The sequence below is a fragment of the Lepisosteus oculatus genome, unplaced genomic scaffold (assembly GCF_040954835.1).
Source record: "Lepisosteus oculatus isolate fLepOcu1 unplaced genomic scaffold, fLepOcu1.hap2 HAP2_SCAFFOLD_87, whole genome shotgun sequence".
In the NCBI taxonomy this organism is placed as follows: Eukaryota; Metazoa; Chordata; class Actinopteri; order Semionotiformes; family Lepisosteidae; genus Lepisosteus; species Lepisosteus oculatus.
In genome coordinates, this window is record NW_027168425.1 from 89,303 (window position 1) to 114,368 (window position 25,066).

At 45.9% G+C, this 25,066-nt stretch overlaps 7 non-coding genes and 1 pseudogene across 7 annotated transcripts; 3 read left to right on the forward strand and 5 right to left on the reverse strand.

Moving 5' to 3' along the window:
- The first annotated feature begins 1,092 nt into the window (after window positions 1–1,092).
- On the forward strand, window positions 1,093–1,256 carry LOC138236117 (U1 spliceosomal RNA). Its single transcript, XR_011188513.1, has one exon. It is a non-coding gene; the product is annotated as a U1 spliceosomal RNA (small nuclear RNA).
- Window positions 1,257–1,892: 636 nt separating this feature from the next.
- Window positions 1,893–2,011, reverse strand: LOC138236109 (5S ribosomal RNA; annotated as a pseudogene).
- Window positions 2,012–3,317: 1,306 nt separating this feature from the next.
- LOC138236129 (U4 spliceosomal RNA) lies at window positions 3,318–3,459 on the forward strand. Its single transcript, XR_011188523.1, has one exon. It is a non-coding gene; the product is annotated as a U4 spliceosomal RNA (small nuclear RNA).
- A 4,494-nt stretch (window positions 3,460–7,953) lies between these two features.
- Window positions 7,954–8,024, reverse strand: trnag-gcc (transfer RNA glycine (anticodon GCC)). Its single transcript has one exon. It is a non-coding gene; the product is annotated as a tRNA-Gly (tRNA).
- Window positions 8,025–12,842: 4,818 nt separating this feature from the next.
- On the reverse strand, window positions 12,843–12,984 carry LOC138236143 (U4 spliceosomal RNA). Its single transcript, XR_011188537.1, has one exon. It is a non-coding gene; the product is annotated as a U4 spliceosomal RNA (small nuclear RNA).
- Window positions 12,985–15,229: 2,245 nt separating this feature from the next.
- On the forward strand, window positions 15,230–15,301 carry trnag-ucc (transfer RNA glycine (anticodon UCC)). The gene has a single exon. It is a non-coding gene; the product is annotated as a tRNA-Gly (tRNA).
- A 7,441-nt stretch (window positions 15,302–22,742) lies between these two features.
- LOC138236137 (U4 spliceosomal RNA) lies at window positions 22,743–22,884 on the reverse strand. Its single transcript, XR_011188531.1, has one exon. It is a non-coding gene; the product is annotated as a U4 spliceosomal RNA (small nuclear RNA).
- Window positions 22,885–23,114: 230 nt separating this feature from the next.
- LOC138236104 (U5 spliceosomal RNA) lies at window positions 23,115–23,231 on the reverse strand. The gene has a single exon (XR_011188503.1). It is a non-coding gene; the product is annotated as a U5 spliceosomal RNA (small nuclear RNA).
- Between the last annotated feature and the right edge of the window lie 1,835 nt (window positions 23,232–25,066).

Here is a 25,066-nt window from a genome sequence, read left to right on the forward strand (position 1 = left end):
CCATCAGGAGGCTGGGGCGTAAGAGAGCCACACAGCCCGCAGGGTGAGCGCTCCCTACTGGTCCCAGTCACACCTCTTGCAGGAGCAGCAGCAACCGGAGCTTTTCCGGGGTGGAATCTCCCACCCGGGTGCCGGCCAGGCTCACACCTGCTGGGCTGCCCCGGGGGTGAGCCCAGTCGAGAGTCGCAGGGCCAGATCTAGTCACCGGGGAGAAACGATACAAGTGAAGGATTGCTCGGCTCTCGGCACTTGAAAAGACCGACAAATGTCTCGTTCCCGCCGGAGCTGAATGTACCCGCATGTGTGGTGTCGTCTTCTTCCCCCGCCCCGCTGTGTTTGCTGTATTGTCTCTGAAGCCTGCCCCCCCGAGACGAGACGGGCTGTTCCTGTGCACCAATTAACACTTTACAGGTGCCATTCCCCGGCATTGTGGCCATTGTCGGTGCTCACACGCGATAAGATAAGGCGGAGGAGAGCGGGGCATGCCCAGCGGCAGACATTCAAGGAGGGGGCAGTGCGAGGTGAGGTGAGGTGCGACACGCCGGAGCCCCGACGCAGCTAATGCGGAGCACTTGTTGGACTGGCATCGAAAGGACGTGTGCGCACGGAGCGAGCCTTCCCTGCGGCGGAGCGCGGGAACTTTCTCCCCCCCTCCCGCTGCAGGAGTTGTGTGCACTGCAGCGGTGCCGAGAGAAAAGCACAGAAGGCAGCAGGCTCTGGAGAGCAGGTAAGAGACGGAGCCTTGTGGGCAGGCGAGCAGGCCCGTTTTTTGGGAAATTGCTGAAAAGGTTTGTTCGGTGTGTGGCAGGCGCACGTCGCGAGCTTGCGTGGCGATCTGCCGGTCTGGAGTTATGCAAATGAGGCCGAATTGCATCCCGGGACATGCTGCGAATGCGCAACGGCGACTGCAGATGTGTAGGAAACGGCGCGCTCGTTTTCTCGTTTTGCCCACACTTTTGAGTGTTAGTGTGGCGTGTGAGTGTGTGAAAGAGTGGGCCCAGCAGGAGGCGGTGGCGTGCGGGGCGAGGAGGTGGCCTAGGCTGCGCGATTTGTGCTGTGGGTGCGGGCCGCTTGCAGGGGCCTGTTTAACTCATACTTACCTGGCAGGGGAGATACCTTGATCAAGAAGGAGGTTCACCCAGGGCGAGGCTTGGCCATTGCACTCCGGCTGTGCTGACCCCTGCGAATTCCCCAAATGTGGGAATCTCGACTGCATAATTTCTGGTAGTGGGGGACTGCGTTCGCGCTCTCCCCTGATGTGCTTGGTCCAAAATCAGATACAGGAGGGTTAGGACACCACGAGCTGCGTGGCTGCGGAAGGATCCCGGTTCGACAGGAGTGGACGCCGCTGCTGGTTCTCGCTGGCTTTTAGTTAGGGGTCCGGAGAAGCATCTCAAGCTAGTTCCACTACTCCTTCCGGACGTTCATTCCCTTTTCAAAGTCGGTCGTTTTGCTGTAGTCTGCGTTCTTTAGGCTGATTATCGAGGTTAGCCTTTATTTGGTCATGGGGGGCCTCGGTACTGTATGCTGAGTCTAAAGACAGTTTCACCCGTTTTCTGATTGCTCGGTTCTGTACCAGTGCAGACATGTCAAACAGTGAATGGCTGTACCTCTATTGTATCCGTGCTCAATGAATGAAATCGGTAACAAATGAATAAATGTCTAGTTATACGAAAAACGAGTGGTTTATCGACTCATCTTCATTTGCAGATTTAGAGGCAGCTTCGATATTCGTTTTACAGACGGGTTTTTTTTTTTGAATATGGGTCACACACATGCCACAGCAACAAAACATCTCTAGAGATGAGGCTATAGATCACCTTTCCATCCTGCAGGTTTTCCTCCCAAAGCCTACGGCACCAACGGCGACCCCTGCTGGCCGGGAGAGCAAAAGCTTACAGCACCTGTTATTCCCAGGCAGTCTCCCATCCAAGTACTAACCAGGCCTTACACTGCTTAGCTTCCAAGATCAGACGAGATCAGGCGTGTTAAGGGTGGTGTGGCCGTAAGCGAAAGCCCTGGCGCCTGACTCGCTACTTGAAGCTATGTGTGGCGGGGGTTCCGTGCCCCCCGAGCGGGACTGAAGGATCGTTCGTGTGCAACTCTTTGGAAAGGAGCTGCTTTCCAAATCGCATTGCGTGCCTGGATGTTGGCGAATGCGCTCCCTTGTGTTGGCTCGTCCCGCACTGGAGGAGGACAAACAATCTGCACGGAGGAGCACCAGGCAAGTCTTCACCAGACAAAAACCTCCAGTGCACAGCACTCTGGAAACATTTCGGGGCTTTCGCGTGTTTATTTCAGCACGTAAAGCGCACCGGTCCAACACGTCGGCCGGGCGCGCGGCGCCTCCGCCCTGTTGCTGCCCCTGCAGCTGCTTCACTTTTCCCTTTAGTTGCCATCGATTTTTTTGTAGTGCTATACATATACGATTGAGGTATCTTAGAGTTCTCCTTCGAAGACCCAGCACTCTCTTTTCTTTTCCCAGTGTTACTCATATCGGACTTTTTAAACCTAAAAAAAAATCGTTTTTTCTTTCAATTATAACTGAAGTTTAAACAACTAGTGTTAAGTCCTTATTTTTCTGTAGTCAAAAAAAGCAAAAATTAACATTCAGGTCATGAAAACCCCAAAAAACCTCCCCAACCACTAAACTTTACCTCCCACCTGAGCGCCATCTTGAACGCCCCTACCACCAGAGAATGCTCACGATTTCGGAAGCTGTCTCCGGGACGTGCTGATTCCACACATCCTGAATAAATCATGATATTGTTAGTTGCTGTAGCTAGACGTTCAAATGAGTTTCATGGCCAGATGGACTGTTTCCTCCAGCGGTATAATATTGCAGTGAGACAGCACGATGCCTGCAAGACTATGTCACGCTAAACGCCACAGATTGTGTTTGTCCGTTCGTGTCAGTCGTCCCGCAGCCACGGGAAGTGGGACACAAACATGCTGCAATGCTTTCAAGACGTTAGGATTTGTTTGTGCAACATCCAAGAAGAGTACTTGTGGCTTGAATGTGAACTGTACGTGCCCGCCCCCTTTCCTCTGTAGTGCATGAGTTCCTCCCGGCATGCCCTTCGTCATTGTTCTGTCATCTTGTATTTAAAGGGTTGTATCTCTGCTGCTGAAAATAAGCAACGGTTTTCTCACAACGCCCTTTGTTCCCAACGGAGCCCTTGTCTGTCATGAAATTCTTCAAAACCTCAAGCTAGAAGAAGAAGAAGACGACAAATATGAAGCGTTATAGCAACGACATGCCATGAGACGATCGATAACGATTTCCATAGGATCCCCGCGGTTGCCTGGCAACCGTCAGCTTTGCGCAGTGGCAGTATCGTAGCCTGTGAGGTTTAGCCGAGGCGCGATTATTGCTAGTTGAAAACTTTTCCCAATACCCCGCTTCCGCCGGTTTGCAATACAATCGGCGAAAGCAATTTTTGACAGTCTCGTCAGAGACTGAGCAAGGTGTTTAAAGACAGATTTGGTCACGGTGATATCATGGTAGAAAGAAACGAGCTTGTTACGTGTCAACAGAAACGCTCTTTAGCTCTTTCAGCTTTATGCAGAGAACAGCGTCTGTCGAGATTACTTTTGTGTCAGCGCGAAACGCCGTGTGCTGTCAGTATGATTTCATATTGCTCATAGCGGCGCCTGGCTTTTGTCTGTCAAACGTTAGGTTGCGCTTCTTCATGCTGCATCGTCGGCATGAGTGGAGCATTTTAAACGTCTGTACTTACTGCGCCCCATAAGAAATCGTTTGTCCCCATTCAAAAGAGATTGTGCGATGTCCTGCAGCGTTCGCAAAGCAAACCTTTGACAGTTTGAAAAGAGGAATTTATTCTGCTTCCTGTGCGTGCAGTAGTTACAAAGTTGAACGTCTTTACATGATCTGCTGCAGTTTTCAGTGGGTGGGCTTTGTCAAATGGCTTGGAAAAACGCACTGTGTTTCGGCTCGGGAAACATCATGAGCAGTGTCCTGCATGTTTTCTGTGTATAGCTGTCTTTTAACGCATACAGAATTCATTCGAAATCATTGATTTCTCCAATTAACAAGGGTCCCTTTTTGAACCTGCCAGAAGCATTCTTTCAATGTAACAGATTTACTCCGGGGAAGGGCAGCATGACATTGAGAGTAGCTCAAGCTTTCAGCACCTTTATCTGACTGCATGTATGCAGACACTGCTCAGAATCCCCTGTAAGATTCTCCTTCAATTCCGTTTTGCAGTGCTTTAGCTCTTTGAAAAGGCTTCGCTTTGCTAGTCACAATCCAAGGCTCATGACAGCATTTGAAAACATTCGCAACTGCGTTGGCCGGGAATCGAACCTGGGTTAACTGCTTTGAAGGCAGCTATGCGCAACACTGGCTCGCTCCAGAATAAATCTCACGTCGAGGGCATATTTTTTTCCATTTTACCGTGAGTCGGGCTCAGCTGCACAGAGGAGAGAGCAGAGCAATGAGGTTACGGGGACAGGGGAGTCACACGCTGGCGGTTTGAATACGCGGAAGATCACTGAGGGATCCACAGTATATGGACCCTCCGTGCGCCATCAGTCCGCACTCCGGACTCTGAATCCTGCCATCCGAGTTAAGATCTCGGCGGAACCTGAGGCGCAGTTCCTTCTTAAAACGTAATCTGGTGAGCATTTCTAGAATCGTACTTGTATAGATGCAGCCTTTAATGTGTTGCTAGGTTAAAATTGATGACTTCTTGTATTTCAGTAGGCAACTGCCCTCTTGATTTCGGATTTAATTTCTTTATTACAGGGGCGCTTTTATGATGACAGAGTCATGTTCAGGTACTTTGCTTGATGGAGGAAGCTCATTTCGGACTCTGTGATCTGCTCACCTGGAAAGGTCTGCTATACTACTACAAGAGAGAAGTAGAGTCTGGAAGAAGGGACAATTTTATGATGCTTTGGAAGATAATGTTTTTTTTTTCTTATACTGAAAATGAAAGGTAGTTGTTTCTATATGGACTCAGTCTTTGGAATTTGTATATTTATATATTTCAGTGAACCCTCAGCCATTCCTTCTGTATTGTAATTCAATTTCTCTTTTAAAATTCTTTCCCCACTTCTAGGACCTGCAGTTGCTGAACTCCACAATGGCTTCTATTGGAAAGTCTGTGACTGAGACCAAGTAAGTGTTCACTTTTTTATGAAACCATTATTTATTTATTGCATTTTATATAAATGCAATAAAATCATTATGCTCAAACTATGAGAGAGAAAATTAAGGATAATTTAAGAAATCAGTCTTGTTTCTATACACAGATGGTATTATTTATTTTCAAAGGAAACCCGCGCGGATTCCCCTGGTGTGCAAGATGTACCTGAATACTCTTGATCAGCTTCCTGCTCACTTGAAGAGGGCGTGTATGTGTAAGGCTTCTGTAGTTTCTTTTTGAAATCATTGTTACAACATATTATGTAAAAGCATGTTGAAAAGAATCTACCTGCATTCCAGCGGCCCTGAGCAAGAGGCCGCTGTCCAGGAGGAAGAGATGCCAGAGGCTGCTCTAGAAACTGAAACAGAAGCGGATAAGGAAGGGGAAGATGTGAGCTCTGAAGAACTCTATCAGCAGTAAGACTTTTTTATTTTTCAGATGTATCTATTTTTTACTAAAATTCTAATTTGTCTTATAGGTATAAAATGTTTAAACCGGTGTTTTATATCCTTACAGGCCCTGAGTAGTTAAAAAGTATCAGCAGGCCGGAAGAGAGTGGCCCAAGCTGGACTCTATAGAAAGCACTCCCTGGATGCTCCTCTCCTGATTGGATTCAAACAGTACCTTATCAAGGATCTGGGAGTGGCAAATTATTCTCAGGAGGTATTTATTTTTTAAAGGCATTTAAAATTAAGCAATGGTATCTTCATTGTAAATGTTTTTATTTCTTAGCTTAAAATTCACCCATGTGAAATGATGTCAGCCATAAACATCATGACTCTATATTTCCTACCTGAATCTATTCTACTTAAATTATTACATTATACACAATTTGAGTTCATTTTAAAAAGTAAAAGGTAATGAAAGGAATGCATTTTCATAAGAAAGATAATACCGACATGCATGTGATAATCTTCCTTATATCATGTAGTGCATCATTTGGACACTTTGTGGGCTTCAAATACAAAGCAAATCATGTTCTATGGTACAAGATAAATACAAAACTTAAGCTTTTATTTTAATTAGATTTGTTTATAAAGCATAAGCAATCATTTATTACATTAATATATGTGAAAATAACATTTTAGCATCATACGTTTAGTATATTTAGTCCCTAATGCTGAAAGAAATGATCATAGAACATGACATCTAACCTTACCTGCGGTGTTTTTAATCCCTATTGCTCAATGCACGGTGAAAGCATTCCATACATGTGTCTGACAATGAGGAATGGGCCCCTGAGACAGTCATTTGCCTGTTTCACAAATGATCGTATTTTACTAGAGATTCTGTTTGGGATTCAGATGTGCATTCGGACAGCAATCCCTTTCAAGAAATGATACGTTCTGGATGAGGTCAAAGGTGCTGGAACACTGTATCTAGGATGTGTTTGCAGAGACTGTGTGTCTCCTGCTTCAACGCAGTGATAAACAGATGTGCTCCTTTAATTTATTGGTACATGCCCAGGGCAGTAAGCAGTCTGAGGATTTATTTCCAGATGGCATAGAGCAGTGAAGCAGTGAAGTAGTGCAAAACACTGGATCATTATATTATTAGAATCTATTCTACTTAAATTATTACATTATACTCAATTTGAGTTCATTTTAAAAAGTAATAGGTAATGAAAGGAATGCATTTTCATAAGAAAGATAATACCGATATGCATGTGATAATCTTCCTTATATCATGTAGTGCGTCATTTGGACACTTTGTGGGCTTGAAATACAAAGAAAATCATGTTCTATGGTACAAGATAAATACAAAACTTAAGCTTTTATTTGAATTAGATTTGTTTATAAAGCATAAGCAATCATTTATTACATTAATATATGTGAAAATAACATTTTAGCATCATATGTTTAGTATATTTAGTCCCTAATGCCGAAAGAAATGATCATTTGTTTAACAGGGTCTGTCTCAGAGGATGCAGTACTCCTGAAGGGTCTCAAACCCTACATTTCGGATGCCTAGCTGTATCCCTCACATGTGGCACCTCAGAATGACTTCTAACCTTACCTGTGGTGTACTCAGTCCCTATTGCTCAATGCACGGTGTACATAGTGCATACATGTGTCTTGAGAATGAGGAATGGGCCCCTGAGACAGTCATTTGCCTGTTTCACAAACAGGGACCTGGACCTAGACCTAGACCTGGCCCGTACAGGGCTCAAACCCGCGACCTTGGCGTTATTAGCACCACGCTCTAACCAACTGAGCTAACCGGCCTCACGACAGTGCTCCTCTCTGTGCTGCAAAAAATCAAACTCAGGGAATTTCTTTTGTCCTCCTTTGAATAGAAAGCCGTGTAATTCAGTGTACGGGCTTTCTCGTGCAGTTTCATGGTTCTTGTAACCCAAATCCTACACTGGCCTGAAGTGCCCCCCCATTTCACAGCATTTTTCAGCTGATTTAAAATGTACCTAAAGGAGAAGCATTATTGAAGACCATCAATTACCAAGAGCTTTTGTCAAAGGTTTTGGTGGTCATTTTGAATGACCACAGAGCGCTGTGACCTCGGTTTTACATCTCATCCAAAAGACAGCGCCCTTTTACAACACAGCATCTCCGTCACTATACTGGGGCATTGGGACCCGCACAGACCTCAGGGTGAGCGCCCCCCCGCCGGCACCATTAACACCGCTTCCAGCTGGAAGCTTTGTTTTTCCCTGTAGCTCATCCTCATCCAGGTACTGACCTGGCTCACACCTGCTTAGCTTCAGTGGGTTTTCAGTTGCGAGTTGCAAGGGGATGCAAGTGATGGAGCCGCTCGCTGCAAAAGCCACTGCATTGGCCGGGAATCGAACCCGAGCCTCCCGCGTGGCAGGCGAGAATTCTACCACTGAACCACCAATGCTCAGTGCCTGGGCCTTCAAAAAAGACGCTTTTTTGGTGCTCTGTGCAAAACGCGTCGACATATGCTTCCAGCTGCAAAATGCCATTTGCGGACGCTGAAGAACTTATTTCCAAGGCAGCGGGTACAAGCGATTGGGCGTTTTAAAACCACCAGGAACAGCAAAGAGGCGCGCTTCTTTGCTTGTGCCGAAACACACCGACTGAAGGCGGACAACGTAGTCGGCAGGATTGGAACCTGTGCGGGGAGACCCCAATGGATTTCTAGTCCATCGCCTTAACAACTCAGCCACGACTACAGCAAGCCCCACCGCAGCTGCGTTCTTGCTACAATCTTACCTGGATCGCGAGGCGCCGGCGGAAGCCTATTTCAAAGTCGTTCTCCGTTTCAAAAAAACATTTCCAAAATACAAGCCTTGCAGACAGACACGCCTCAGAGGACTTAAGGGTGGCTTCATGTCGGAATGATAAAGTCTCCCCGTCCGGACATGAAAATGCCACTTTGTTACACACAAAAAAAGAATCAACAACAGAGAAATGCCCACAAGCATTTGAAAAGCCGCACCACGTCGCACTTGAAATAGCTCTTACATTAGTGGTAGATGCAGGAATCGCCTTTTTATTTACGCTCTTACCAACGCGATGGAAAGCAAAACAAAGCAAAGCAGAGCAAAACAAAACAAACAAACGAAAACCCTCACGTCCTGCACTTGCATATAACGCCGTTACGTGCCCAAGCGGTATTGTACGTCATCCTAGCACTGCATCCCGGGTCGTACGATATATGGGAACGAGCACACGCCATGAATCGTCTCGAATCACTCCCTACAGCTGTAAGGCGCCTTGAAGCGTGCACCCCCAACATTCTTCTTTGCGCATCTGTGAAAGGTAAACTCTTGAGCAAACTCTGAACCAGCTCTAAGGAAACTAATCCGATTAGACGTTACTTTGACTCATCCTTTAAGGGACCCTTGTTAATTGGAGAAATCAATGATTTCGAATGAATTCTGTATGCGTTAAAAGACAGCTATACACAGAAAACATGCAGGACACTGCTCATGATGTTTCCCGAGCCGAAACACAGTGCGTTTTTCCAAGCCATTTGACAAAGCCCGCCCACTGAAAACTGCAGCAGATCGTGTAAAGGCGTTCAACTTTGTAACTACTGCACGCACAGGAAGCAGAATAAATTCCTCTTTTCAAACTGTCAAAGGTTTGCTGCAGGACATCGCACAATCTCTTTTGAACGGGGACAAACGATTTCTTATGGGGCGCAGTAAGTACAGACGTTTATAAAGCTCCACTCATGCCGACGATGCAGCATGAAGAAGCGCAACCTAACGTTTGACAGACAAAAGCCGGGCGCCGCTACGAGCAATATGAAATCAAACTGACAGCACACGGCGTTTCGCGCTGACTCAAAAGTGATCTCGACAGACGATGTTCTCTGCATAACGCTGAAAGAGCTAAAGAGCGTTTCTGTTGAGACGTAACCCATTGGGCAAAAGACGTATAATATACGTCTATTAAACGCATATCTTAGACGTCTAAATGTGGTCTACAATTCGTCTAGAATGAAATTCTAATATACGTCTAAAGTTATACGTCAATTATACGTCTATATTTAGACGTTCATTATACATAAATGGTTGGAGTTCTATTATACGGATAAATTTAGAGGACTATTATACATATATGGTTGGAGTTCCGGATAACTTTAGAGGTCTATTATACGTATATGGTTAGAGGTCTATTATACGGATAACATTAGAGGTCTATTATACGTATATGGGTAGAGGTCTATTATACATCAAAGATAGATTTTATAGGTGTAGAAACAAGTAAAACAAGCCAATGATTAGGTTTAGAAATGTATTCTGAAAATACACATTCACACCTGAAACATATGTATTTCAAATTATACATTGTATACAATCAATCAACAATCAACATATGGGCAATAATCATAAAAACACAACTAGTCTTAAACTTCAGCTACAAATTCTGGTAACATGGCAATATACAGTATATTGTATATTGCCGGCCACGGCAATATACAATATACTGACGGCCACTCTGACGGCCACGACCACTCTAATCTCTCCGTCTGTGTTCTCCAAGACGGTTTTCCGAACTCATACATCAGAAAGACCACCGAAACTAAAATTATTCTGCAGCTAGGATCACACATTCTCCCTTCCCTTAACGACAGATTACTGTTCTTTTAAATTTTCTCCATTCATTGGAAGTTTCATTTCACACCTCTCTGCACCCATTCTGACTTCACACCTCTTGATTGGCCTCTCTTTCTGTCCCCTGCTCCCGCCTCTCACTCCTCCTCCCTCTCAACCTTTGTTCTCCCGCTACTTTACCTTTGCCTACTGCCCTGTCTCTCTCACACCTGAAGAAGGCTCCACGGCCGAAACGTTGTGTTCTCTTTCTTCTTTTTTTCAGCATGGAATAAACCTATTACTTGTTCCAATATACAGTATAGTAATGACAAACAGAAAACTAATTACATTAACACACTAACTCAAAACCACATTTTGATTCAAATATACATTTTAAAATGTACAACTTCTATATTTCCAAGAAAAAAATATTACATAAAATATAAAATATTACAATGGAAGTTAAGACGATTTTTGTCCACTATTTGCAAACCCTGTCTAATTGTCCTAACAGTTAGAACCAAAAACCTATTATTTTCAGAGTCCAGATCTCTTGGCCCCCTGCCTTGCATATGCATTCTTCAAGTAACACATTGCGTGCTCCTTTATTTCTTTTTCTGTTGATGTAGGGTGGGACTTCAGCACCGCAGCTAGGAGAAAATTATATAATATTACTTCCCAAATAAATAATGATTAATATCTTCTTTAGTATAATCTAAAAAATGAACGGTTTACTAAGCTCAAAGCTGAAATAAATGTATAAAATTTGGCTTGCATCATAGCAGTTGAGCAATAAAGTCTGTCCTAATTAAAGAGTACCCAAAGTTTGAAAGTACAACATAGAATAAGAATAAGAGAAACGGCAAAACGATTTTGTGTCATCTTCCCCATTCACACTATTTTATGTGCCATTTTTTTTGCTTATTCACATACTATTTTAATCAAAATAATATTAAGAAAGATCTGTATGTATTCAGATAGTATTATTATTGTTCATACTTACTCGTCAAAAGAGGATTGCTGAGATATTTTCGGATATACTTCTACGTTTGAAAAACGTGTCCAAAATGGTGACCAACGAATACTAGCAATGCATTGTGGTATATAACCGGAAAATATGATGGGTTCGATATTTTCTCAACGTATGCGTTTATTAATGTTGTCGATATTATGGTTGAAATTTAACATTGATAATACATCGCTGCTATGAGCTGATGTGCAATTTTAACGCATGCAAATATTAAGGATCGGTCACTGTTGTATGGTATTATATATAATGACATTATGGAATAGGATGGGGACAGGCCTGGCATCACAGGGGGAGGGGGGAATGTCGCCCCTTCAGTTTTGGGCAAAAAGATTTACCTAACTTAATTTGCACCCTAAAAAAATAGTTGTACTTTGTCAATGGTCAGACAACACTAAATGACACGAACAGTCACTCAGTCTGTTTGATGGGCAGGAGGGCTATCCGTCCAGGAACTGCACATATTATTGAGTGTCAACATTACGATCCTGTTTGCTCAGGTGGACCGATTCCTTGCAGTAGTTTATCATTATACTTAAAATCGTTATATAACTAGGACTAGTTATAGCAGTCTGTGCTTTCTGTTGGTTTTACAACATTTTTTTCTTAACGATTCAGAACGTCCATGTAGCTGCAAAAATGAACGCTTATGGTACTTTTCGCTCCAGGCAATACAAACCTTGAGAGTGACGAAAAATGTGAAACTGAACTTCATCGCAAATACCAGATTGCTAGTCGTTATCTTCTATCATGAAGCACTAATCAATGGCATAGCTGCGAGATTTCATTTGGGTAGCTGCACCGTACAGCTCCGTTTCAACCGAAATATCACTCCCCCCTCAGAATTTCAGACGCCCCCCTACAGATTTTTCCTCGGGCACCGCGCACTGATGGGGGACTTTTGTCAAGAAAATAAAAATAGAAACTCTATAGGCACTGAAACATTTTACTGTTTTTTTTCAGGCAGGTGGCAAGACCCCCTCAGCAAAACCCTTGTATGCCAAGCTGTGGGCATTGATTCGTCGAATATACGTATATTTACGGCGAAATTACGGCTATACGTATATATACGTCGCCTCGACGTATAATCAACGTCGAATTGCAACCGTAAAATCGACGACATGAATAAACGCATATATAACGTCGAAAAAACATCTAACACAGTGCCTGAGGCTTTTTACTGTATGTATCGTGTGTGCCGCAACTAGGAGTATACGGCACTCTGCACAGTGTACGAAGTAAATTATTTTCGCAGTAATTAATTTATTATATTTACTATATTTATTATACACGTGTAAATTAATTGCTGCGAAAATAATTTACTTCGTACACTGTGCAGAGTGCCGTATACTCCTAGTTGCGGCACACACGATACATACAGTAAAAAGCCTCAGGCACTGTGTTAGATGTGTTTTCGACGTTATATATGCGTTTGTTAATGTCGTCAATTTTACGGTTGCAATTCGACGTTGATTATACTTCGAGGCGACGTATATATACGTATAGCCGTAATTTCACCGTAAATATACGTATATTCGACGAATCAATGCCCACTGGGAACAAGCTCGCTTCTTTCTACCATGATGTCACCATGACCAAATCTGTCTTTAAACACCTTGCTCAGTCTCTAACGAGACTGTCAAAAATTGCTTTCGCCGATTGTATTGCAAACCGGCGGAAGCGGGGTATTGGGAAAAGTTTTCAACTAGCAATAATCCCGCCTCGGCTAAACCTCACAGGCTACGATACTGCCACTGCGCAAAGCTGACGGTTGCCAGGCAACCGCGGGGATCCTATGGAAATCGTTATCAATCGTCTCATGGCATGTCGTTGCTGTAACGCTTCATATTTGTCGTCTTCTTCTAGCTTGAGGTTTTGAAGAATTTCATGACAGACAAGGGCTCCGTTGGGAACAAAGAAACCCGTTGATTCTTTTCAGCAGCAGAAATACAACCCTTTAAATACAAGATGACAGAACAATGACGAAGGGCATGCCGGGAGGAACTCATGCACTACAGAGGAAAGGGGGCGGGCACGTACAGTTCACATTCAAGCCACAAGTACTCTTCTCGGATGTTGCACAAACAAATCCTAACGTCTTGAAAGCATTGCGGCATGTTTGTGTCCCACTTCCCGTGGCTGCAGGATGACTGACATGAACGGACAAACACAATCTGTGGCGTTTAGCGTGACATAGTCTTGCAGGCATCGTGCTGTCTCACTGCAATACTATACCGCTGGAGGAAACAGTCCATCTGGCCATGAAACTCATTTGAACGTCTAGCTACAGCAACTAACAATATCATGATTTATTCAGGATGTGTGGAATCAGCACGTCCCGGAGACAGCTTCCGAAATCGTGAGCATTCTCTGGTGGTAGGGGCGTTCAAGATGGCGCTCAGGTGGGAGGTAAAGTTTAGTGGTTGAGGATTTTTTTTGAGTTTTTCATGACCTGAATGTTAATTTTTGCTTTTTTTGACTACAGAAAAATAAGGACTTAACACTACTTGTTTAAACTTCAGTTATAATTGAAAGAAAAAAAAACGATTTTTTTTAGGTTTAAGAATTTCGATATGAGTAACACTGGGAAAACAAAAGAGAGTGCTGGGTCTTCGAAGGAGAAGTCTAAGAAACCTCAATCGTATATGTATAGCACTACAAGAAAATTGATGGCAACTAAAGGGAAAAGTGAAGCAGCTGGAGGGGACGTGGAAAGAGTGCTGGAGATGCGCTCGTACGCGAGCGTTCGCAGCCCAAGTGAGACTCAGCTGCCAGAGGAAGAGCCGGAGTCCCTGCCCAGCACACCTGTGAAAACCCCGGCAGCCAAGAGAGGAAGGGGCGACCTGACGCTGGAGGAGCTCCAGACCAACATCTTCAACATGATGGCACAGAGCATGGGTGAGCTGAAGGAAATGATTTGATCTAATACAGTCGAAATCGAAAGTCTTAAAAAGTCCATGGACTGTGTGTTTAAAGAGGTTGAAGACTTAAAGAGTGAAGTAAAAGTTCTTAAACAAGTAAATACCAAACAAGAAAAGCATATTAAAGAACTTGAATTGAAAGTGAACGATGTAGATAGATACCGTCGATGATGGAATTTAAAATTATTTGGAGTTAAAGAGGAACGTGATAAGGACCTTGTTGCAACAGTGAAGGGTATCTGTAAAAGGACCCTGCCGGACCAGGAGGACGTAATATCGGCCATTGACTTTGTTCACAGGCTCGGGAGAGCGAACATGTCTGGGCAAGTGCGCCCCAGATCGATTATAATACAGTTCACCAAGAGGACGGCGAGGGACATGCTGTGGCGAGCGGCGAGGGGGAATGAGTATTTGAATGGGAACAAACTGAGGTTTGCAGAGGACCTGTCTGCCGCGGACAGGAGCACCAGGAACCAGCTGTGGCCCCAGGTTGAAGCTGCCAGAAGAGAGGGGAGGAGAGCCTACTTTGTGGGAGCGAGGGCCTTTGTGGACGGGAAGGAGATTTGCTCCCAGTGACTGCTCAGTTAATGATTATGTTTGGTTATATTTGTTATACCAGTATATACTAGTGTTTCTTTAGTGTTAGTTTGGAATGGTGTAGTTAAGTGTTAAGGACTGTTATAGTTCTGGTTCTTTGAAAAACTCAATAGTTTAGACAGTCTTAGAGTTAGTTATTTGCTTTTGTGTATGTCTTTTTCATGAATGCCAGAGGTACTCGAAATGTTGTTAAAAGAAAAACTGTGTGCTGAGTTTTATTTTTTACAGGAAACGCATGCATGTTGAAACTAAAGTTTATAAATAATTGAGAAATATTAAAGCAAGGAAAATATGATACGTGTAAAATATACAATTTGATCACATAATTACTTAATTACCTCTGGTAGTTAAATGCTTTTTTCTGCTGCGTTTTTTTTCTCTTGTACATGACTCTGATCCTCTTGTTGTATTTGTATTTGTAAATTCTATGTTTAATAAAAAAAAAATTAAAAAAGCATTCTCTGGTGGTGTCCTGCAGGCTTCCTGTGGGTGTGCGTTGGTGGTATAGTGGTGAGCATAGCTGCCTTCCAAGCAGTTGACCCGGGTTCGATTCCCGGCCAACGCAGTGGCGAATGTTTTCAAATGCTGTCATGAGCCTTGGACTGTGACTAGCAAAGCGAAGCCTTTTGAAAGAGCTAAAGCACTGAAAAACGGAATTGAGGGAGAATCTTACAGGGGATTCTGAGCGGTGTCTGCATACACGCAGTCCGATACGGGTGCTGAAAGCTTGAGCTACTCTTAATGTCATGCTGGCTTTCCCCGGAGTAAATCTGTTACATTGAAAGAATGCTTCTCGCAGGTTCAAAAAGGGACCCTTGTTAATTGGAGAAATCAATGATTTCGAATGAATTCTGTATGCGTTAAAAGACAGCTTTACACAGAAAACATGCAGGACACTGCTTATGATGTTTCCCGAGCCGAAACACAGTGCGTTTTTTCAAGCCATCTGACAAAGCCCGCCCAATGAAAACTGCAGCAGATCGTGTAAAGACGTTCAACTTTGTAACTACTGCACGCACAGGAAGCAGAATAAATTCCTCTTTTCAAACTGTCAAAGGTTTGCTTTACGAACGCCGCAGGACATCGCACAATCTCTTTTGAACAGGGACAAACGATTTCTTATGGGGCGCAGTAAGTACTGTTACTGTCACTGCTCGATACCGACGTTGGCCTACTATACCATGTTCAGCCACTGCTAGAAAATGTACGGCTCTAGCACCGGAGCAAACAACAGGAGGGCCGATGTCGAACAGGCACACATGTCAGACATGGAGAGCGATGAGAATGGGATTCGAACCCATGCCTGCAGAGCACAATGGATTAGCAGTCCATCACCTTAACCACTCAGCCACCTTGTCGACGAAACTGGGCTGTCCGGACATGGGTTGGCGCGCTCCAGATGATCTTTTTCTTTTTTTCCCCACGTACTCGAGGGTCATTTTCCTGTTCCACATGTGATTTCAACATTTTCCTTGGGAGATGTCAAGCCAGCAAGCCACTGCTGTGGTTCAGTGGCCAGTGTGGAGTTCAGTGGCCCTGTTGTACACAGAAAGCACATTGAGCTCCTTGGACATGAAAAGTTCCAGATAAAAGCCATTTGTCATCCTTTCTCTTGGTGTCGATGTTGCTATTGTATGTAAAGGTGGCAACTTGCTCAGCGAGCAGGCGGAGCACACACCGAATGCAGATGTGTCTGAGTGGTGTGTCCAAGTGGCTGCAAAAGGACAACACTCCTGGGGCGCCGTGGCTTAGTTGGTTAAAGCGCCTGTCTAGTAAACAGGAGATCCCCGCCTATGGCTAGACTTAATTAAATGCAAGTATTCATTTCCTGTCTTTAACGCGACTTGTTTTTCTTAAAATGGATGCAACTTGCAAAACATGAAATACAAGCCTTGCTAATCAGCGCTAGCGGCTGGCAAAAAAAAGGAGTCAGCTATTTTTTTTTCTTTAACCTTAACCCTGCTAACGGAGAAGAGTTAAACGACCGAGTCTATGCAGCTTAAACGGTGCGCAAGTCGGGTTCTTAGCTGAAAGGGTGGTATATCACGCTCACCCCAGTCCTTAATCTTTTAAAGAGGATACAAAATTGAACGTAGTCGCCACATCACATACATCCTGTTAAATGATAAAAAGGTAACATCTATCCTCGCTCCAGAGTAAATCTCACGTTGAGGGCATCTTTTTTTTCACTTTACCGTGAGTCGGGCTCGGCTGCACAGAGGAAAGAGCAGAGCAATGAGGTCACAGGGACAGGGGAGTCACACGCTGGCGGTTTGAATACGCGGAAGATCACTGAGGGATCCACAGTATGTGGACCCTCCTTCGCCATCAGTCCACACTCCGGACTCTGAATCCTGCCATCCGAGTTAAGATCTCGGCGGAACCTGAGGCGCAGTTCCTTCTTAAAACGTAATCTGGTGAGCATTTCTAGAATCGCACTTGTATAGATGCAGCCTTTAATGTGTTGCTAGGTTAAAATTGATGACTTCTTGTATTTCAGTAGGCAACTGCCCTCTTGATTTTGGATTTAATTTCTTTATTACAGGGGCGCTTTTATGAAGCCAAGGGACCAGGGAGCTGCCCCAGTACTGGGATGGCCAGTTCGAAATCATAGAAACTATTGTCAATTCCAGTCCCATGTCAGTGCGAGCAGGGATTTTGACATCTTGTTTTGCTATGTTCTGCACCAACAGGCAGGTGGCTCGGCCATTCCGTTCCAGTCTGGGGGTACAACAGACTGCTAGGTTCAGTCTGATAAACTGAGCTGATGGTTGGAAGAAAACCATCTCAGCGTCCATTCTCTGTCCCTTCTTTAGGACAAGGCGTACCGGAAACCCTGCTGTTGACGCAGGAACGATCAGGTCCGATTCGTTTACTACCTGGCAGGCCTGAGGAATCGTCTGACCTGACCGAATGTTCTCGGGGTCACCGCTTAGAGAGTGGGCATCTGGGTCCACCCGTTTCCACAGCACACTGTTTACTGTGTCCAGCTGGGCGCCCAGTCGAACCAATAGGTCTGCACCAATGCAGACCGAATGGGTCAGCTGAGGTGCTACCTGGAAGTAGTGAGCAAACTTCCTTTTTCCGATGGAGATGGAAGCTACACAGCTTCCTTTGCTCCAAATGGACCTATGAGGTGGGGGTGCCCACCACAGAACCTGTGACTGCGTCACCAGGGTCACCTGACAGCTTCGCGACAGGTCCTCGAACAGACCTTCACTGATTATGGACTTCTCAGAGCTGAGGCTAAGAATTACATCATCAACCTGCACTTCTGCCACCTGGACCCCCTCCCACCACCATGGGGTGGTAGTCCTGGACCCCCTGAGGTACCAGGGTGCACAGAAAGGACTCCCATTCATTACCGGACAGGGAGATCCACTCTTCTTCAGGGATGAAAAGGGGGTGTGCTTTACCTGGCGGGTCAAGCAGCTGCTCGGAGCACTGCTCCTGTAGTTGGGAGACCGTGGGAGTGCTGGCCTGGGCAGGACTTCCCTGTAGTTTTGGAAAGCAAGAAGAGACATTTATTCTCGTCCAGAGGAACCAGGAGGAACCTCCAACTCAGCTATAGTGTTCAGTGGGCACTGTGTGATCACAGCATAACCACTGAATCCCCCTTTTTGCTGTGCAACAGGCTTAGGGTTTTTGACCTGAGCCCACAATTTTCCACGCTGGCAGTCCACCAGAGGCTCCAGCCTGTCAAGCAGGTCTTGGCCAATGAGTAGTGGCTCTGTTTTTAACCTAGAGATGTAAACAGGATGCACCACGTTCATTGGCCCGAACCTAAGTGCCACCCACACTCGGTGTGTGATCCTGGCATGATCCTGGGTATAGCTGGAAATATCTATTTTACACGGTTCTACCTTAAGTCTGATGCCTTTTCCTTTCGCTACTCGTTTGAGCTCGCTGAGTAGATCGGCTGACATCAAACTAATTTCAGCCCCAGTGTCAATCAGTGCTTCTCTATCTAAGACGTTTTCAAGAGAAACCTTGATATAAATACGCCTTGCTTTGCCTTTCTGGCTGAGATTCCCTAAGAATTGTTGGAAGCCTGCCTTTTCTTTGACTTCAGGGGCGGGGTCAGCGCCCAACTCAGAGTCACAGCCTTCTTCCAGGCAGGAACCCTCCCACCCAATCAGATAGACTGAGGGAGGGGCTTGGGACGGATCCCCGCCTCCTCCAGTGAGAAGGGGCGTGGTCCCCCTAAGCTCATTCACACTTCTGGCATTCGGTGCGGAAGGTTTACCCTGTCCTGATCTCTCAGGCAGGGCTTGTTCAAGCCTGGCCAGGCGGGCTGCAGTCGACTCCCTTCGTCCAGTCTTATGATAGACTCTGCCTGAGCCCTTGCCTTCCCCGTAGCGCTCACGGCGGCTCTGACGCTTAGTGCGGTCCTGCCTGCCTATTTTGCGCCGGGGCTTAGCGAGCTCAGGAACCTCAGCTGCCTCGAGCTGAGGCGAGTCGTCAACCCTGCTGGCTTTAGTGGCGAACACGGCCGTTTTAGCAGGTTTTCGCTCTGAGGAAGCAGAGACTTCAGCTCCCCAGGCTTTTTGAGCCAACCTTCTAATGTCAGCCATTTTCATCGCTTTTGCATCAGTGTGCATCACAATCATTTTCCTGACTGAGGGATGCAGATTAGCAATGAATAAACCTTTGAAATTCACGTTCTCTTCGCAACCCTCTTCATTCCGCCCTGCAAAATAAGTGCGCCTAAGCCTCTGATAATAGTCGCGAGGGGCTTCAGCTTTTTCGTGCTTAATATGGTGCACAGCAGCCACGGCAGCTATGGGATCGATAAAAGCCGAAAATTCTCCGATCATTGCCTGACACAGCTCCTCAAAGCTATTACAGACCTCCGGTCCTTGTCTAGACATCCACTCGTGGACCGCTCGGCTGGTAGTTTTCCTTACTTACATAGCCTTTTCCTGTTCGGACGCTTCGGGCATAAACTGCAAAGTATATCTCAGCTCATCGATGTAGGTCTCCACATTATTCCCTGACACTGACGGGTCAAACCTTTCTACATCTTTGGCTAACTGCCTCAGGGAGTGGAGGTTAATTTTTACGGTTTCTCCGCGGGCAGGGAGACGGCCGTGATCAGGAGCAGGGGGTCTATGCCTGAATTGACTCGCCCTTGCGTTTCGCGCAGGACTCAGCGATCTCCCCCATGCCGATCCGACCACAGACCCTGGCCGGGAGAAACCTCCTCCCGGCGCGCTGGGTGAGCGCTCCGGGCTGCTAGGTGGGCTGGCATGCAAGTGGGATCTAGTCTATTTTGCTTCCAGTACGGCAGCATCTGACTCCTTTTGCCTTTCCTGGCTGAGCTCATTTAAACTCACAATTTCTTTTTCTTTTTCTTTCGAGCTCGCTTCCAGGTCTCTCCTAGCTACCTCAGCCGCAGTTTCTCTAGCAGACAAGTCATCTAATTTACCTAAAACTTCCCTGAGTCAGTCTTCACTTTCCTCATTTTTCACTCTCTTTTCTCTGATTATATCCAACAACTCGACTCGCTCCGCCTTATATCTTTCTAGCGTTCCCTGAAGCTTTTGAAACTTTGTCAGCTCGGACAAAGACAGTTCCAGCTGTTTAGCTAGATTTAAGGTGAAACTCGATAGGACCAGAACTGCGTTCACAGACACTCCTGTGTTAAGCTGGTTCGCTACCTTAGCTACTAAATCTACTTGCAGCTTCTCAATATCATCAAAGTTCAACTTTTCGATACCACTCCAGTAACCAGGATTGTCGTCGCTAGAAATAGTACTTATAAGCGACTCCACTTCAGACATTTTAGCAGCCATTGTCATTACGTCAGAGAAACTTTAAGAGTATTACTTTTTTTTTTCTTTTTCCAAAATACAGTATGGAATCTAGACACCCGAGCAGATGGATTTCCAATCAGCACACGTTACACTAAACGCTAGAAAACAGGGGGATTTCTTTACGCAGTTATCAGCACACCCGGTATTCGCGTATAGAAGCCGCGGATTCTCATTTCATTCTAAACTCGCCCACCCAGGGACGCCATTAAATGTAATGGTTTGATGGGTTTACTGAGACAATTATTAATTGTAGCAGTAATCACAAGGTTGTTTGTTGGGGCTTTTAGAAAATCAATCGTCAGAACAACTAACAACGCACACACAGAGGTTCAATACACTAGATACATTTATTAATATAAATTGTGCACCAAACATATACTAGTCTGCCTGGATACGAGTGGCAGACCTTACTGTGAGGGTTATCAATATACAAGGTATATAATCCCGAAGAGATGCAAACACAAAGAGATACACAACAGAGAATATATGTCAATATAAATCGTTCGGTTACCAAATCGCTAATCAGTGTTATTACCCACTGTTACTCTAAACTCGGAAGTAAATACATTACTCATGAATTAAATTGATAACAACTTGTGTTGAGGTACAATTAAATTCTCGAGACGCAATGTAGAACATGGGGTTTACTTATCCACTGTGTATGGATTTGGAATTTCCCGGCATGAACACCAAACCAGCTGACAGGCTCTGTTGCAGCCTCTGTTCCAGCGGTTGTCCAATGGGTGTTGTCCCGGCGTCCTCTGGCTACCGGCCAACCAGTCAAGGTGCAGCTCGGAGTAGGACGGGCGGAGGAATCTGACTGCGGCGCGCAGGGCAGTCGTTGCTCCGAGGGGATCTACCAGCAGTCCGGCTGGCTGATAGAAAGTCTCTATGCACAGAGTGTGACCGCGAGTCCTCACAAGTCACTCTTGTGCCTGGGAAGAAGCTGGTTCGTTCCCGGTCCAGCACTGCTTCTGAATAAGCTATTCAGGTTGTCGACGAGGGTCCAACTGTAGGGTCCAACTGTCCAACACAAACACAATCTGTGGCGTTTAGCGTGACATAGTCTTGCAGGCATCGTGCTGTCTCACTGCAATACTATACCGCTGGAGGAAACAGTCCATCTGGCCATGAAACTCATTTGAACGTCTAGCTACAGCAACTAACAATATCATGATTTATTCAGGATGTGTGGAATCAGCACGTCCCGGAGACAGCTTCCGAAATTGTGAGCATTCTCTGGTGGTGTCCTGCAGGGCGCCTGTGGGCGTGCGTTGGTGGTATAGTGGTGAGCATAGCTACCTTCCAAGCAGTTGACCCGCGTTCGATTCCCAGCCAACGCAGTGGCGATTGGTTTCAAATGCTGTCATGAGCCTTGGATTGTGACTAGCAAAGCGAAGCCTTTTGAAAGAGCTAAAGCACTGCAAAACGGAATTGAAGGAGAATCTTACAGGGGATTCTGAGCAGTGTCTGCATACACGCAGTCCGATACGGGTGCTGAAAGCTTGAGCTACTCTCAATATCATGCTGCCTTTCCCCGGAGTAAATCTGTTACATTGAAAGAATGCTTCTGGCAGGTTCAAAAAGGGCCCCTTGTTAATTGGAGAAATCAATGATTTCGAATGAATTCTGTATGCGTTAAAAGACAGCTATACACAGAAAACATGCAGGACACTGCTCATGATGTTTCCCGAGCCGAAACACAGTGCGTTTTTCCAAGCCATCTGACAAAGCCCGCCCACTGAAAACTGCAGCAGATCGTGTAAAGACGTTCAACTTTGTAACTACTGCACGCACAGGAAGCAGAATAAATTCCTCTTTTCAAACTGTCAAATGTTTGCTTTGCGAACGCTGCAGGACATCGCACAATCTCTTTTGAATGGGGACAAACGATTTCTTATGGGGCGCAGTAAATACAGACGTTTAAAAAGCTCCACTCATGCCGACAATGCAGCATGAAGAAGCGCAACCTAACATTTGACAGACAAAAGCCGGGCGCCGCTACGAGCAATATGAAATCAAACTGACAGCACACGGCGTTTCGCGCTGACTCAAAAGTGATCTCGACAGACGCTGTTCTCTGCATAACGCTGAAAGAGCTAAAGAGCGTTTCTGTTGAGACGTAACAAGCTCGTTTCTTTCTACCATGATGTCACCATGACCAAATCTGTCTTTAAACACCTTGCTCAGTCTCTGACGAGACTGTCAAAAATTGCTTTCGCCGATTGTATTGCAAACCGGCGGAAGCGGGGTATTGGGAAAAGTTTTCAACTAGCAATAATCGCGCCTCAGCTAAACCTCACAGGCTACGATACTGCCACTGCGCAAAGCTGACGGTTGCCAGGCAACCGCGGGGATCTTATGGAAATCGTTATCAATCGTCTCATGGCATGTCGTTGCTGTAACGCTTCATATTTGTGGCCGGACACTTCCCGCCCCCCAAAGAAAAGAGCGCCAATCAGACAGGCGGAGACCGAGGACTCGCAGAGCAGACGGCCACAGTCGCCGTAATAAGAGCGATTGTGAGTGGTTTTGTTTTCTCTCTTTGACCAGCCCAGCTGTGCCCCACCCGAAGGCAGGGAAGCACAAAAATTGTATGGAACTCATTCATGCTCCTCTCCATAGAAATCTTTAGTAAAAGGCAAAAGATTTGTACGAGATGAAGAGAAACCAGAGTGCGTGGCTGGACAGCTGCAGGAGCCCAGGCTGCCTTCAAGGCCTCTGCCCTGCCGGTCGTGGTTGGCAATGCACCTGGCCTTACAAACGAGCCAGTGGGGCCCGTTCAGCTCCGGGCTCATCGCCTGCGGCTCTCGGCTTACCTGGCAGGGGAGATACCTTGATCAGCCTGTAGTTGGAGTAGTTGGATTGTTTTCTTGTTTTGTGGAAGCAGTGTTTGTTTTGCAGTTTGAGATGGCAACCTTTGGATCCCGCAAGAATGCTGTACGTTTTGAGCTTTTGGATGACCTCTTCATGGATCGTATGCAGTTCAGCAGAAAAGTGTTACAGAAGGAACTTGGCTTTGAACCTCGGCACTTGGATTTCATCTTCGCTCTCCCAGGTCAGAAAGCATTTGAGGTTGTTTTTGCTACCTATTCTCCGTTTGAACAATGTGTGGATGTGTTTGAGGCAAAAAGAGGGAAAGTTCCTGCCCTTGAGAAGATCAACTTGCAGCCTCTGACACAGAGAGAGAGGAAAACGGTGCATGTTGTTATGTTCTCGGAACTGGCAAAGACGGAGGACATTCACACCTGGCTTAAGCAGTACTGCACCGTCCACCATGGAACTGAGGTTAGAGATGTTGACGGTATAAAAACAGGAGCAAGGAAATTCGAGGTTCGCTTGCTACCGGACAATGTCAATGGAGGCTTAAGGCACCTGCCCTCTACAATCCAGCTGGGCGCCTGCAATGGCTATGTTTTTTATGTGGGACAACCAAAGGTGTGTCGGCGCTGTGGTGCTGTGGGACACCTGGCATCGTCCTGCACTGTGAAATGCTGCAAGACCTGTGGCAAACAGGGACATTTAGCCTTTGACTGTTCAATGCTGCCAAAGTGCAATTTATGTGGCTCGGAAGGACACGTTTTTAAGAACTGCCCTCACACCTACGCCAATAAACTCAAAATGAGAAAGGATGAGGCAGTGCTTGTTTCAGCCAAACCGGCCCGAAAAGCCAAAGCAAACAACAAGTCAAACAAAGAACCCTTGTTGGACAAAGAGTCTCAGCCTCCAGCCAGGATCAGTCCTGCTGTGGCTCCGGGGCCGGTGGAAGAGAAATCCACTACGCCCCCACAACCGCAGACTGCACCAGACAAGCACGAGGGTTTGAAAACCCCCGAGAACAGCGAGGACCCCTCCCCCACTCCTGCTCCTCAGAACGAGGGCCAGTGTGGGGCCCCCAGGTGGAGCGGGTCCAGCGACGATACCCAGGATTCAGCGGAGCTGCTTTTCTCAGACTCTGCAAGTGCTACAGATGCCCTCCTCTCCTCCATCCAGTCCATCACGGAGGATCTGCAACAGCTGGTTGGTGAGGGGGAAGAGGAGACTGGTGCATCGGCTCCACCCCTTTCCCCTCAGTGCTCCCAGGAGCTGGACTTGAGGAAAAGGAAAAATGACTCTGTTTTCTCCCCGAGCGAGGAGGAAGGAGAGCATGGCGATGGGGACAGCTGGAACCCCTCCACCCCTCCTTCTACCCCCTTCCTTGAAATGGACTCCGTGAATGCTTTTACTGCTGCCACCCTGATGAAGGCTCATTCAGAGGATGGCTGGCAGGAAATTGGTAAGAAGAAAAAGAAAAAGAAGAAGGTAACTGGTGAGACCGAAGAGAAATGTGTTTTGTAAAGACTGGTTCCACTTTCTTATGTAATATGGCTCTAAACATAATTTCTCTTAACACCAGAGGTATCAATGACAGAGTTAAATGCCAGTGTGTCTTTGATTACCTCCAGCAGAGAGAGGGAGATGTGTTGATGTTGCAGGAGTGTGCTTTAGCCTATCAAGAGAGGTATAAAAGCTTT